Here is a 15,003-nt window from a genome sequence, read left to right as displayed (position 1 = left end):
AGAGAGAGAGAGAGAGAGAGAGAGAGAGAGAGAGAGAGAGAGAGAGAGAGAGAGAGAGGTATATGCTGAGGATTTGTTTGCCTAGCCTATGGCTCTCAGAGCAGCCAGATGTGGCTGAAGAAAAGCCATTCCTAGAGCCTGCAGCTCCTGTGCTAGCCCTGAGCCAAGCAGCCTGAACTGCATGTGTGGCAGGCAAGTGCTTGTCTTCACTCCCCCTTGGACCTTGGCCAAGCCGTTGGATCGTGTCAGCCTAGTCATTGAGGCTGGAGGTGTGAGGCTTGCTCCATAGAAGTGCCCCCAGGCAAAGGAAGCAGAACATGAAACTACAGACTTAGATCAGGTAGTGCTTCCTACCTACTCATACTATAGAACCAACCCAGCATTGCTCCTGTTAGGAAAATCACTCATACTGGCAACAGAACCTTTCTATGTGTGTTATCAGTGTTTTCTTTAGTGTCCTTTTTGATGATTTTTGAGGTCAACCTATGCTTGCTTGGAATAGGCAGCCTCACAGATCCCCTGTACTCTCTGGAAAAAAGTTTCATTACATGGTGTTACAATGATAACTTCTTAAGGTCCTCTAGATTTGTAAATTCACTTGGAAGTATAGTGAAGACAGCAATAGGAAGGTTCAACAAAGACATCCCTTGTGAATGGGGAAGAGATCCCATTAAGAAAACCATAGTGTCAAGTTCAGTTACATGCTTATGAATTATTGCACAGGGATGCCCAGTGGTCCACAAAGTGATGAAGTCTATCACCATTGCTGTTGGTTGTAGACAAAGTGACTCTATTTTACTGGGCAGATGGAAGATGTCTTAGCCTTCCAAATGCCTTGCCAATGTTTATATTTCTTTCTTTGCTCTTAATTCTGTTTTCCTCAAGTGTTGGAAACATTTGATTTTTCCTATGTTTTCCTGGGAATATATTGCCTTTCTAAAGAAACACTGACAGCATTTTTTGTTTGATAGTTTTTGTTTGTTTATTGTTGTTTTTGTTTGTTTTTTCTTTTGTTCTCTTGGATTTGAGGGGTATTATTGCTTCTAACATAAATTTGACTAGCTTTTGCATGGTTACACTTTGCATGTTTATATCTTCTGCTACTATATTCCTTCTTTCATCTTTCCTTTTTCTTTCTTTCTCTCTTTCTTCCTTCCTTCCTTTCTTCCTTCCTTTCTTCCTTCCTTCCTTCCTTCCTTCCTTCCTTCCTTTCTTTCTTTCTCTATCCATTCTTTCTTTCTCTCCTTCTTCCTCTTTCATTCTTTTTCCTTTCTTACTAAAAACTTTAGGAAGAATGCTGAATGGTAGTGTTTCTACCACACTAGTAATATATAATACATGTATTTATATGATATTCTTAGTGACCCTAATTGGAACAGCTAGGTTGATTTGCTTTTCAGTGCAGTGCTTGATGCTTGATTCAGTTCCTGGTATACCATCTGAACCAAGTGCACCATGGGAGTGATGATATGAGCCAGGCTCTAGGTGCTCCCTAAGGTGTGAACAGCATGGGGTTGAGAGTTTCTCTTTCCTGATACACTCACTATCTATCATGGCTTAAGGCAGGTTTACCTATGATCCTTGCTTAGTGGGTTTTATTGTGCTGTCAGAGATTTCTGAAAACTTCTCCAGTAGGCTATTGTTCAGGTAGGTGGCTCCTATACATCAACTTTAATCTCATCAACATCAGGTCTTCCAGAGGTTACGAAACCTTCTCTCAATTCTCTTGAAAGTTTTATAGCCCTTTGGAGTTTGAACAGAATTTAAGTAAACCAATAAGTTCAGTTATCCACCATCAAATGATTAATTTACAACAAAAATTAATCATTTCAAATTCTGTTATCAAATCATTTATGAATTCTCTCTGAAGAATGATAGATAGAAAAAAAAAAACATTGAGATAGCTCCTGACTGGATACATAATTGTGATACATAACCAGGCCCCTGTGTTTTGCTGCATACAGGAGACCTACCTCAGTGAAAAAGACTGACACTTCCTCAAAGTAAAAGGTTGGAAAATATTTTCCAAGCAAATGGTCCCAAGAAACAAGCTGGAGTAGCCATTTTATTATTCAATAAAATAGACTTTCAACCAAAAGTTACCGTAAAAGATGGGGAAGGACACTACATACTCATCAAAGAAAAAATCCACCAAGATGAACTCACAGTTCTGAACATCTATGCCCCAAATGCAAGGGCACCCACATTTGTAAAAGAAATGTTACTAAAGCTCAACCCATATATTGCACCTCAAACAATAATAATGGGGGACTTCAACACCCCACACTCACCAACGAACAGATCACGGAAACAGAAACTAAACAAAGACACAGTGAAACTATCAGAAGTTACGAACAAAATACATTTAACAGATATCAACAGAACATTTTATCCTAAAGCAAAAGAACATACCTTCTCTGCATCTCAAAACTGACCATATGATCAGATACAAAACAAATCTCAACCAATATAAGAAGATTGAAATAATCCTATGCATCCTATCAGATCACCATGGACTAAGGCTGGTCTTTAATAACAACAAAAACAACAGAAAGCCCACATACACATGAAAGCTGAACAACTCACTACGGAATGATAACGTGGTCAGAGAAGAAATAAAGAAAGAAATTAAAGACTTTTTACAATTTAGCAAAAATGAAGGCACAACATATCTAAACTTATGGGACACAATGAAAGCAGTGCTAAGAGGAAAACTCATAAAAAAAATTGGAAAGAGAATACATTAGCAGGTTAATAGCACATCTGAAAGCTCTAGAACAAAAGAAAGCAAATACACCCATGAGGAGTAGACAGCTGGAAATAATCAGACTCAGGGCTGAAACCAACCAAGTAGAAACAAAGAGATCTATACAAAGAATCAACAAAACCTGAAGATAGATAAGCTGTTAACCAGATTAACCGGAGAGCACAGGGACAGTATCCAAATTAATAAAATCAGAAATGAAAAGGAGATATAACTATAGAAACTGAAGAAATTTAAAAAATCATCAGATCCTACTACAAAAGCCTATAGTCAACAAAACTGAAAAATCTAGATGAAATGGATGATTTTCTAGACAGACAGTACTCAAAGTTCTAACCAGAGCAATTAGGCAACAAAAGGAAGTCACAGGGATACAAATTGAAAAGGAGGAAGTCAAGATATCACTATTGGCAGATAATGTGATAGTATACATGAGAGACCCCCCCAAAAATCCACCAGAGAACAATTCCACAGCTGATAAACAACTTCAGCAAAGTGGTTGGATATAAAATTAACTCAAACAAATCAGTAGCCTTCCTCTACTCAAAGGATAAATGGATGAGAAAGAAATTAGGGAAATGACACCCATCACAATAGTCACAAATAATATAAAATACCTTGGTGTGAATCTAACCAAGCAAGTGAAAGATCTATATGACAAGAACTTCAAGTCTCTGAAGAAAGAAATTGAAGAAGATCTTAGAAGATGGAAAGATCTCCCATGCTCATGGATTGGCAGGATTAATATAGTAAAAATGGCCATCTTGCCAAAAGCAATCTACAGATTCAATGCAATCCCCATCAAAATTCCAACTCAATTCTTCATAGAAATAAGACGACCAATTTGCAAATTCACTCGGAATAACAAACATCCCAGGATAGTGAAAACTATTCTTAGTAATAAAAGAATACCCGGGGGAATCACCATCCCTGACCTAAAGCTGTACTACAGAGCAATAGTGATAAAAACTGCATGATATTGTTACAGAGACAGGAAGGAAGATCAATAAAATAGAATTGAAGACCCTGAAATGAACCCACAAATCTATGGTCACTTGATCTTTGACAAAGGAACTAAAACCATCCAGTAGAAAAAGAACAGCATTTTCAACGAATGGTGCTGGTTCAACTGGAGGTCAGCATGTAGAAGAATGCAAATCAGTCCATTCTTATCTCCTTGTATAAAGCTCAATTCCAATCAGAAAAGGACCTTCATACAAAACCAGATACACTGAAACTAACAGAAGATAAGGTGGGGAAAACCCTTGAATACCTAGGCACAGGGGAAAATTTCCTGAACAGAACACCAATGGCTTATCCTCTAAGATCAAGAATTGGCAAATGGAACCTCATAAAATTGCAAAGCTTCTGTAAAGGAAAGGACACTGTCAATAGGACAAAATGGCAACCAACAAATTGGGAAAAAATCTTTACCAATCCTACATCCAATAGAGGGCTAATATCCAATATATACAAAGAACTCAAGAAATTAGTCTCCAGACAAACAAATAACCTCAATAAAAAATGGGGTACAGAGATAAACAAAGAATTCTCAACTAAGGAAACTCAAATGACCAAGAAGCACCTAAAGGTGAGCATCCCTTGTCTTCCTTCTTACTCTTTATATTGCTGAGCTTGGATCTTGGCTCCAGGGATTTCTTTTCTTTGCCTCCCACGTGCTTAGGTTATATATGTTTGCTTCTGTACCTAGTCTTTTAACATGGGTGCTAGTGACTCAGCACAGGCCTAATGCTTGTCTACAATGTAGTTCACCAACTGCAGCATCTCTCCAGCCCCTTTATGCATGAACTTTCATTTCCTATGGGAGATTTGTTCCATTTGTGTGACAAAAATGTTCAAGTTTTTCATAATTTTGTGTAAGTGAAATAAATTTCTCATAGAAAAGGAGTCAATTTTATTTGTCTTATTTTAGCTTTGGTTCAAATTTCCAAATGAATTTGAGTACTCTAGTCTATTCCAGTGTACCCCTATCTTTATCCTTGGATGTTTCTTCAAATACATGTTGTATACATTTCTCACATTCAATAGATTTCCACAGTTAGCATTTTGGTCTCTCACCCTAACCTAGTTTTCTTTTCTTTCTTTTTTTTGATATTTTATTTATTTACATTTCAGGTGTCAACCCCTTTCCCCATTCCCCTCCCTAGAAACTCCCTATCCCATCCCCCTCCTTCTTTTGGCTTTTATATCATTTTTATAACATGCAAGCATTGAAGTCAGTTCTAGGTTGAGGGACTAACAATACAATAGATGCAAATAGTCAAGGAACATGCAAGACAATAAACACAAATAGTCAAAGAACAAGCAAGGCAATAAACAAATTTCCATCAACACTCCTGTGGTCACTGTTTCTAAGGGCTTATCAGTATGACCAACATATCTGAGCCAACTTCCCTGTCCTAGCCCAAAGTCATTTTCATGTCTGAAGCCTACTTCTTTGTTATAGCCTAAAATTTAGATTTCTGCCTGAAATTACTTCTTTGTTCTAGCCTAAGATTTAGATTCCTGTCTATAATTACTTCTTTGTTCTATCCTGTCAGATTTCTGCCTGGAGCCCACTTCCTTGTCCTTGGCCAATGTCATGTTCCTGCAAAGTAGCCCATTTCCTTGTCCTTGACCCATGTCAGATTCTTTCCAAACAGCCCAAAAAGCTTGCCACATATCCCCCTTTTTTATTTCATTAACAAGACTGAACCTGTCTTAGGTGGTTCTGACAAAAATGCCTTCCTTAAAGGTCATGGAATATGCATTATCAAAAGCAATGCACTTTTGACTTAGGTTGGTAAGGCTCTATGAAGAATCTTACCTGTCCTTTGCTTGCCAGCCTGTTAATTTAATAACTCTGACTGGGGATCTATTTTCAGTTTCAAGCCATGCACTTTGACTGCCAACATGTTGATGTTATTAAAGACAAACTTTAACATGATGGGCAGTAATAAAAGTATTCCCAGGACCAAAAGGGCTATCATGATCAAGCTATATATGCCATTTTTGAAGCTTGATCAAAATAGAAATACTGACCTCAGGCCATGGATAATTTTATCAGTAGTATCTGCTGAATCAACGTAAAGCAGAGCAACCTTTTTTAAATTCATAATCTCATTATGCAAAGTTAAAACATCCAGAGAGGTGTTAGAATTATGCCAAATACACTGCAAGAATCTTTAAATATTTTCCTAATTATAATGACTATCATTGTAAATTTTAGAAGTAACACAAATCCACTGATATTTGGCATGACAATCAAGATGGCTCCTTACTCTTAAACTCTGAACCTCCTTCCAATAATTTGAATAGGATAAACAGCAGCAATCTGTTGTTCCAAATGCCTATCTAAATCCTTTTTTATATTCAACACATCAGTAAAATTTTTCCTAAATGATTAACAAAAGTAGCTGTCTTAACTTCTTGTGTCAAAGCAATTGCAGAAGCAGTGGTGCTAGCAATTAATATAATTAAAACTGTTATACCAGCAATAATCAAGCCCACTAAACTCTTGCTTCTGTTTAAAGCCTGATTCACTTCTTCCAGTACTTGCAAGCTATTTTTAGAATACCAAGGTTCTGTGATACTCAAGACACTAAAACAAAAGCTGTTTGATAGACCTTTGTAACTAACATACTGGATTTCAACACACTAACACAATTAGAAAGTATGCAATCAATGCAACTTACATGAAATACTGTAGAAGAAACACAAGTAATTTTAACATGACATTTATAAGAGCCTTAACACAAGTGCTAAAACCTGTTTGAAATCCAGATCCTGCCTCAACTTTATCTCTTGCTAACATAACATCATAGAGAACTCCAGCTAACTTCCATATATGTCTCTGAAATGTCCAGAACCAAACTTCCAAATGAAAACTGTTATTTCCAATATTGGATTGATTTCTAGACAAGTACATGATTGAGTCTGAATAACTGGTTACATTTAAGAACAATACATGAGTCATTATAACTTTTCTTTTTCATTCTCTGTTCCACAATGTCTAAAAACTTGAGGTAAGGCAGTTTGTCCCATCAGGGATATAGGTAAGCAAAGGTGGGTCGGGAACATTTGTCAAGTATAGCTTCCCAGTCACCATTGCCAGGGCACTTAGCAAGCTCACAGGCCAGCATCATTCTTTGTCTTGGCATCAGCCTGTCTCACATGTCACTCTGGCAGCTACCATGCTCTTTCAGCATCCTGCAGAAAAAACACAAACTTGCCCTCTTCCCCTGATCGAGATTATGCCTTATGCCAGTAAGTAGATCCTTCCTTTTATCTATGCATAAGTATGCCAAGTTGTAGGGTGCCGTAGACACTCAGCACCAAGTTCCTTGTCATCCAATTTAAAAAAAAAAAATAAATAAAAAATATAATTTAAATGAATTTCTGGTGTATGGGAATATAGCTCCTTCTTTTTTATTTTATGAAGATATTGTTTAAAGTTCCATGAGCCCCTTCCACAGTCTCTTGTCCTTGTCAATTATATGGAATCCCACTAATATGGGTAATGTTGAATTGCTGCCAAAAAGTCTCAAATGTTTGACTTCAATAGCCAGTTACATTATCTGTTGTTTGTTTGTTTGTTTTTGTTTTTTTAATTATTGGATACTTTATTTATCTGCATTTTAGATCTCATCCCCTTTCCCCATCACCCCCAAATCCCTTATCCCATCCCCCCTCCTCTTATTTCTATGAGGGTATGCACCCACCCATTCACCCACTCCCACCTCCCTGCTCTCTAATTCCCCCTCCAAGGGACCAAGGCCTTCTTCTCCCACTGATGCCTGACAAGTCCATCCTCTACTACATATTCAGCTGAAGCTATGGGTCCCTCCATGTGTGCTCCCAGGCTAGTTGTTTAGATCCTGGGAGCTCTGGTAGGTTGATATTGTTTCTCTCCCCATGGAGCTGCAAGTCCCTTCAACTCCTTCAGTCTTCTCTCTGACTCTTCCATTGGGAACTGTCGGGAGCCACCCTGCTTATACACTAAAGGCCTAAAATCAGCAATAGGCCTGACATACATGACTGCTCGAGCCAAGTCTTGGGTCTCTGTAGAAAAACACTGAAACAGATAGCTGGGAGTTATTGTAAACAGACAGCTTTGGTGGAAGGCTGCCAAGCCTAGTCATAAGGCCTTGTAGGTGGGTAACCTTGGTGGATAGTACCAACTTAGATAAAGACAAGTGAATCATAGGCGGAGTCATAGTGTCCTGTCCCCTGAACCTTCACCCAGCTTACACCCTGTTCTGGAACATATCTGTACTCCCCCTGAACAATCTGTATTCCCCCTGAACACCCACATTCCTGCATCATCCCCTTCCCCACATCCTGCCCTTTTGTGTATATAACCTGTGTGTGCAAAATAAAGATTTCAATCTGATCAGACTATAGACAGGTCATCTTTCCTTCGCGTTCGCCTGTTCCCCATCTTCTCTTTCAGGTGATCTCCCCAGACCCCTGTTTAATGTCCTGCTGGACAGGACAGGGAACCCCATAATCGGTTCAATGGTTAGCTGTGAGCATCTGCCTCTGTATATGCCAAGCTCTGGCTGTGCCTTTCAGGAGACAGGTATGTTAGGTTCCTGTCAGCATGCTCTTCTGGACATCCACAACAGTGTTTTGTATATGGTGATTGCACCTGGGATGTATTCCCAGGTGGGACCGTCTCTGGACGGTTCCTCCTCCAGTCTCTGCCCCACACATTGTCTCCGTATTTGCTCCGGTGAGTATTTTGTTACTCCTTCTAAGAAGGACTTAAGTGCCCATACTTTGATCTTTCTTTTTCTTGTGCTTCCTGTGGTCTGTGAGTTGTATCTTGGGTATTGTGAGATTTTGGGCTAATATCCAATTACCAATGAGTGCATACCATGTGTATTCTTTTGTGATTAGGTTACTCCACTCAGGATGATATTTTCTAGTTTCATCCATTTTCCTAATAATTTCATGAATTCATTGTTTTTAATAGCTAAGTAATACTCCATTGTGTAAATGTACCAAATTTTCTGTATCTATTTCTCTGTTGAAGGATATCTGGGTTCTTTCCATCTTTTGGCTATTATAAATAAGGCTGCTATGAACATAGTGGAGCATGTATCCTTGTTATATGTTGGAACATCTTTTGAGTATATGCCCAGGAATCTAACCTAGTTTTCTGTCACCTGATGCTTTGAATCTTTTCCACATTTTCCCTATTTTACTCAATAGCTCTTGATTTCATGACGGTGCTTAGCCTTCCAAGGTAAAAGCTACTTTATCTGTGATGATAATTGTAAGTACTAATATTTACTCATCTGTTGCTGTGATAAAACCCCATGAGCAAGGCAACTCATAGAAAGATGAGTTTATTTGGGCTATGGTTTTAGAAGAACAGCAGTGAGTCCAGCACAGCAGAAAGGCATAGCAGAAAGCAACAGGCATGGTAACTGGAAAAAAATTGAGAACTCACACCTTCACTGCAAGTACAAAACAGACCTTGTGGACAGGAAGTGGGTAAGGCTTTTTACTCTCAGAACTCAACTCTGGCGACGTACTTCCTCCAGCAAGGCTACACTTTCTAACCCTCTTCAAAACAGTGCCACCCACTAGGGGTCAAAAATTCAAATATCTGCGCCTGTGAGAGGCATTGTCATTTAAATGACTACATGAGTGATATAATATTGTCTCCATGTCCTTTTCACATTAACACATAATTATGACAGTGTTAAAGTGCTGATACTACCAAAGTATTTTCAATATAGGAACACTTGCCTTGCTATGTCTGCATCGAAAGATCTTAGATATGTATGTTGATTCGCTTACTTTATATACTACTCCATATACTAAAGCCATTGTATTACTAAGGAATTATGACCTCTTAATAGGCTGCAAATATCATATCCCCTTTCAACAGCTGTGAACTGTCAAACTGCAGTAATTTATTAAGTCATGATTTTTCTATGTAATGGAATACTTAATCGTCAAGGACAGTGACTGGATTACCATAGGTGTAGCCTATCAGTAACTTCCCAGACTGATGGAAATTTCATGTCAGGAATAAAGCTGTGGACCTCCTTCTGTGGGGTGGGGAATGATTAGTATTGCAGCTGTTTTGTGAAGAACGAGGCTTGTTTGTTTTCTGCAAGTTCTTTCATTTGGCCACAATCTACGGCTTACTTTGCTGACTGGCCCACTGACATAGGCAACAATCTTGCAAACAAAAGTGTTAGATGAAAGAATTATAATATCTAGGTACTAAATCTTGTTCTAATTTTAAACCAATACATCATTTTGAACAAATCATTGTATCCGAATTGGATCTCAGTTTAGTACAATGTGTATTTAAAAATATATGATATATATGGGTCTATAACAACGTGGTTATAAAATCTGAATTTTTCAATAATTTTAATACTATTTTATTGTTGTTTATAACTTGTCCTGATTTGGAGAGGGGATGAGACAGGTCTGTTAATTCAAGATTGTTAGGAAAGTGAATCACTTATCTAAACATTGGTTTAGTTTGTGGTCTCCCTTCATGTAACTTACCCCCACCTAGTGGTTCAAAGATAAAATTGCAACTCCTACTTAGAGAATTTCACACATAATGTGTTGTAATCAAATCCACTCCCATTCCTTCTTCCCTTTCCTCTACCCTCCCATCTTTGTCTCTCATGTCCATATACTTTTTTTTTTAATCCACGGAGTCCACTTAGTGCTGCTTGTATGTGCATGTATGTAGGCGCATTGACTGGAGTGTAGCCTGTCAGGGGCTGATTTTCATAAGAAAAATGAATCTGCCTCCCCTAGCAGGAATCACTTGGCCACGTCTGCTCAGATGGGATGGGGTTTCATGATTCCCTCCTCTGTCCATGATGGGTTCTTGCATAGCTTGATCTTGAACAGTCTTGTGTATGATGTCATAGCTTCTGTGAGTTCATGTGTGCAGTAGCCCTATCATGTCCAGCAAATAATGTTTGCAGCAGACACCTACTGCATTTTGCTCTTACATTCTTTCTGCCCCTGTCCCACTGTGATGCTTCAGCCTTGGAGGGAGAGCCAAGCACTCCACTGTCTTTTATCTTCTACACATGTACTAGTTGTAGGTCTCTATATTAATCCTCATTAACTGGGAAAAAAAAGATGTTTCTCTAATGAGGATTGAAAGAAGTGTTAATCTATGAGTACAAAGAATTTAGGGGGCAATTTATTGCTATATCTATTTAGGAGATTAATAGTGTTAGATTCTCCTTTAGGGCATGTCCTAACCAGCCCCAGGTTTTTGTCCCAGTTAACCTTACAAAGCATAAGCTTCATTTTGTGGAGTGATCCTTAAAGTCATTCAATGAGGAAGTGTTAGGTACTATGACAATGTTGTGCCAATATTGCACTCACGGACTTACTTCTACCCATTTAATCCTGCTTGCTCTGCCAGCTCCTATCCTGACTGCCCTAAGTGAGGAACGGTGACCTGGGAATTGTAAGATAAAATAAACCCTTTCCTTCCCAAGTTGCAGTGTGGGTCATGGTGTTTATCACAGCAATAGAGAGTAAAGTAAGACAGACATCATTAGAGATGAAAGGCATTCTTAAAGGATTTTCTCACTTCTTTGGCTTCTAGAGTATCAAAATCTATTAATTTTAAGTATTTTCTAACTACTTCTCTAATACAAGCATTTAACTGCAGCTTTCGTTCATTTACTGTATCCCATCAATGTTCATAAACTGCATTTCCATTTTTGTTTGAATGAAAATACTATTGAATATATTTTTGAATAAAAATATTTATATACATGTGTGTGCACATGCACACACCTGTCACTCTCACATGCACAAGTGTACAAGGGTCATGTGCTAAGATGAGAGGACAACTTTTGATGTTTGGTTCCTGCTTTATGCCTTGTTGAGAAAGGGAGTCTCTGTTGATGTGCTTGGAATGCAGGGGTGTGCCATGCATCTGACTGTTTACATGAATTCCAGAGATTGAAGTCAGATCATCAGACTGAGACATCTAGAACCTTTATCTACTGAGCCATCTACCTGAGACTTTTGTGACTCCAGATTTATTTTAAAAATGTTGTCTAATTTATAAATATTCTAGATATTTTTCAGTTAATTTTTGTTATTATTTCCACCATAGTTTGTGTTCTTGCCATGTAAAGAAACATTACAAATTGCGTAAGCCTCTAGCATTGTTGGCACAAAGAAGATTGAGAGAAGATATAAATTACTGTTACCACCCTGACCTGAAGAGTGGAGCCTAAAAATGAGTTGGACTGAAGTCTCATGCAATAGTCAACTTAATTCAGGGTATCAGACAATTTATACTCTTAGGGTATTCTGAAAATAAAGCACAGTCATGTGAGCAAAGTTCACAGAAGTTCAAGCTGTATACAGTCACAGGGTCTAGGTGTGTTCACATGAGTTTAGGCTGTATACAGTCATGAGGACAATTCATGCTTGAAATTTTCATCTAAGTAGCAACATAATGGGTAATCTGAAGTAAACCACTCCTCTGTATTACTCCTGGGAGGGGCACAAAAGCATGTTCCAAAACCAAATCCATACTTAGAAGGAATAGTGGTTATAAGATTCTTGTCTTCCCTTAGAAGCACTGCATGCATGGCTACTATGTCACATGTGTCTCAGTAGGTGGCAGAGAGGAGAGAGGCTAAGCCTACACTCAGTGTTCTGACCTAAGAACATCTGAAAGATTAGTAGCTTAACATTCCCTGACAAAAGAGAGACTAAAATGATCACTGATTCAGTACCAGGCAGGCCTGGATGGGCTCCCAGGACAGGGACCAAGCCACAGACGAAAGCAACTCAACCTGAAACCATAGGCCCCAGGTAAAAGTGAACCTGAGACAGATGACCCTCTCAAAGGACCACTGAGGTGGGCCAGTTAAGAAGTGAGCCTAAGACAACTGCCAGGCTGGTGTTATGTGGCCCAGACAGGGAGCTAGCCTGAGTTGACCACCAGTCCAGTGCCCCATGCTTGACATGACCCTTGGCCAGTGCCATAATGCACCTGGTAAATGAGAGGCAGCACATAAGCCACTGCAAAGCAAGATACGTGATACCATTTATTGAAGAATCATTTTACTATAAAAGCCTGGGCTGAGTATGGTGTTAGGTGATCAGATAGTGAATGTGCAGGTTGCTGCATAGCCTTCATGTGCAGGGTTCCTGTTCTTCCCCTGTTCTACATACTACTTAGTCTAAAATGAATGAGTAGACTAATAACTTTACATTAGTCAACCACTCCGCTGTTTCCATTAACCCTTATCATCACCATGGAATCATACTAAAAATGGCCCAGAAAATATGTCACAGCTCATGCATTGGATATTGATTTTGAAACACTTTTGCATTCCTTTCTTTTCAGCATCCTTAATATGCCCCAGAAGACACAGTTTTTGTATTGCCTGTTAAATTGTGGTTCACTGTGTGAATATTGTGTGGAGTTGGATGCTCACACAACAATAAAAATATTATTGGATCAGTTATGATTAAGGAAATTTGTCCTATGATCATATTTTCTGAACTTTACATACTCAAGTTGATGTCGTGTAATATGATACGTAAATTCTCAAAGTGTCAATTTCTATATTCATAAAATGAAGACAAGAATATGTGAAGACTCAATATAACATAGGAAATGAAGCTGGAGCAAAAACTGGGGCAGAGGTTATGAAAAGTGCTGTGGTTGTCGTTATCCTGAGAAGGACTGGGGAGTATACCTCTGAAAACAGAAAAATAAATCTTTGTGTTACGGGGGGTATAATCTTATAGAGCACAAGAGGCACAAACTGCATAGTGACTCATCAACAATTACAGATACAGTTGCATTTGTGCGCACCAGCCATAAGGTAAGTCATCAAATGCTGGGAATCCTGATGATAGCCACAAATCTACCGTCTTGATCACAGAAAAAATAACAACTGTTATATAATAAACCAGATTCAGACCAAAAAAAAAAAAATCTAGCACTTTTCTCACCACCTTTCACAGTGCTTGAACCAGGAGCCATCTTGAAAAGAATATATTGCTGGATCCTCTCTGGTAGATATCATGAGATAACTTTCATGTCGGCCACGTGGCTGTGGTGGGCACCATGGCCAGTGTTCCCACACAGTGACCAGCAGTGAAACTTGTTCCACATGATTAAAGTAAGTAGAGGATCATAGCTATGAGAGCTCCTGCCACCCCCATGCTGTACCCCCACTTTAGAGACCACAGATGTGCTGTATTTTCCTTTCTCTCTGAGGTACTTGGAAACACGCAGTGGCTTGGACATTAGACCCAGGTGCACATATGAGGGCCTCTGGAACCAGAGACCTTGTGCCCATCCCATATGCCATAAAGTTCCTAAGAATTTGTAGTGCCTCCAGTATTACCCATATCCCTGCCCACAGTCTGAAGGTGCCTTACATATCTCTTCAAAGCTGTTCAGTTAGGGCATCTCTAAGGAGTCAAGCAAAAGCCTTTGGAATGAATACATCCCCTCAAACCGTCCTCATACACCCCATGGGATAACACAGGGCTGGGCTGAGCCCACATACCCTACCACTGCTGAGAGCTAAGAGGAATGATGGCAGATGGTCCTCTCCAACCTTGTTTGTTCAATTAGATTGTTGTTCCATAATTCCTTTTCTTCCTCATTGATCTTGTTACTCTTGTTAATTCTAACTTGTGTGGATCTGTTGCTAGTGCATGGGCGTGGATTCTGTGGGGCTGAGTTGTGGATCCTGCGTGTCTGCCACAGCTCAGGGGGGCAGAAGTGCTGGAATTTGACTGAGTTCACTCCACGTGGCGCCAGGTGGATATCCGGCTGTGAGAAGTTGCAGAACTCTGCTCTGGGCATGGGGAGATCCCAGTCTGAGATCCTGCGGGGGCAAAGCTCCTGGGTTAGGGGTCTCTAGGCTGAGGCGGCTGACCAGAGATCAGCTTGTCTCAGCTGCAGAAGGATTGAGATGGGGGGCATACAGGCTGGGCTGGCCCGCAACCAAGAGGGAGGAGGGAGAGAAGCTCCATCACACCCCACAGGGTAAACACTCTTGGTCATGGTGACTTGCTTGGCTGGGTCAAGCTGGCTTGGCTAGCTTGCTTGAGTTGGCTGGAACATAGAGAAGTCCTCCAGTGGGAGATTAGGCAGCAGCTTGGTAGTTGAAGCTGGTCTCCATGGCCCCCAAAGTACAAGTACAAGTACAAGTACAAGTACAAGTACAAGTACAAGTACAAGTACAAGT

At 39.5% G+C, this 15,003-nt stretch overlaps 1 non-coding gene across 1 annotated transcript; it reads left to right on the top strand.

Moving 5' to 3' along the window:
• The first annotated feature begins 12,349 nt into the window (after positions 1-12,349).
• On the top strand, positions 12,350-12,481 carry LOC114620419. The gene has a single exon (XR_003711318.1). It is a non-coding gene; the product is annotated as a small nucleolar RNA SNORA17 (small nucleolar RNA).
• The last annotated feature ends 2,522 nt before the right edge of the window (positions 12,482-15,003 follow it).

This window comes from Grammomys surdaster, unplaced genomic scaffold (assembly GCF_004785775.1).
Source record: "Grammomys surdaster isolate TR1022 unplaced genomic scaffold, NIH_TR_1.0 168, whole genome shotgun sequence".
Classification (NCBI taxonomy): Eukaryota; Metazoa; Chordata; class Mammalia; order Rodentia; family Muridae; genus Grammomys; species Grammomys surdaster.
The sequence above is the reverse complement of the archived record's forward strand: the minus strand, read 5'-3'. Positions and strand labels throughout refer to the sequence as shown.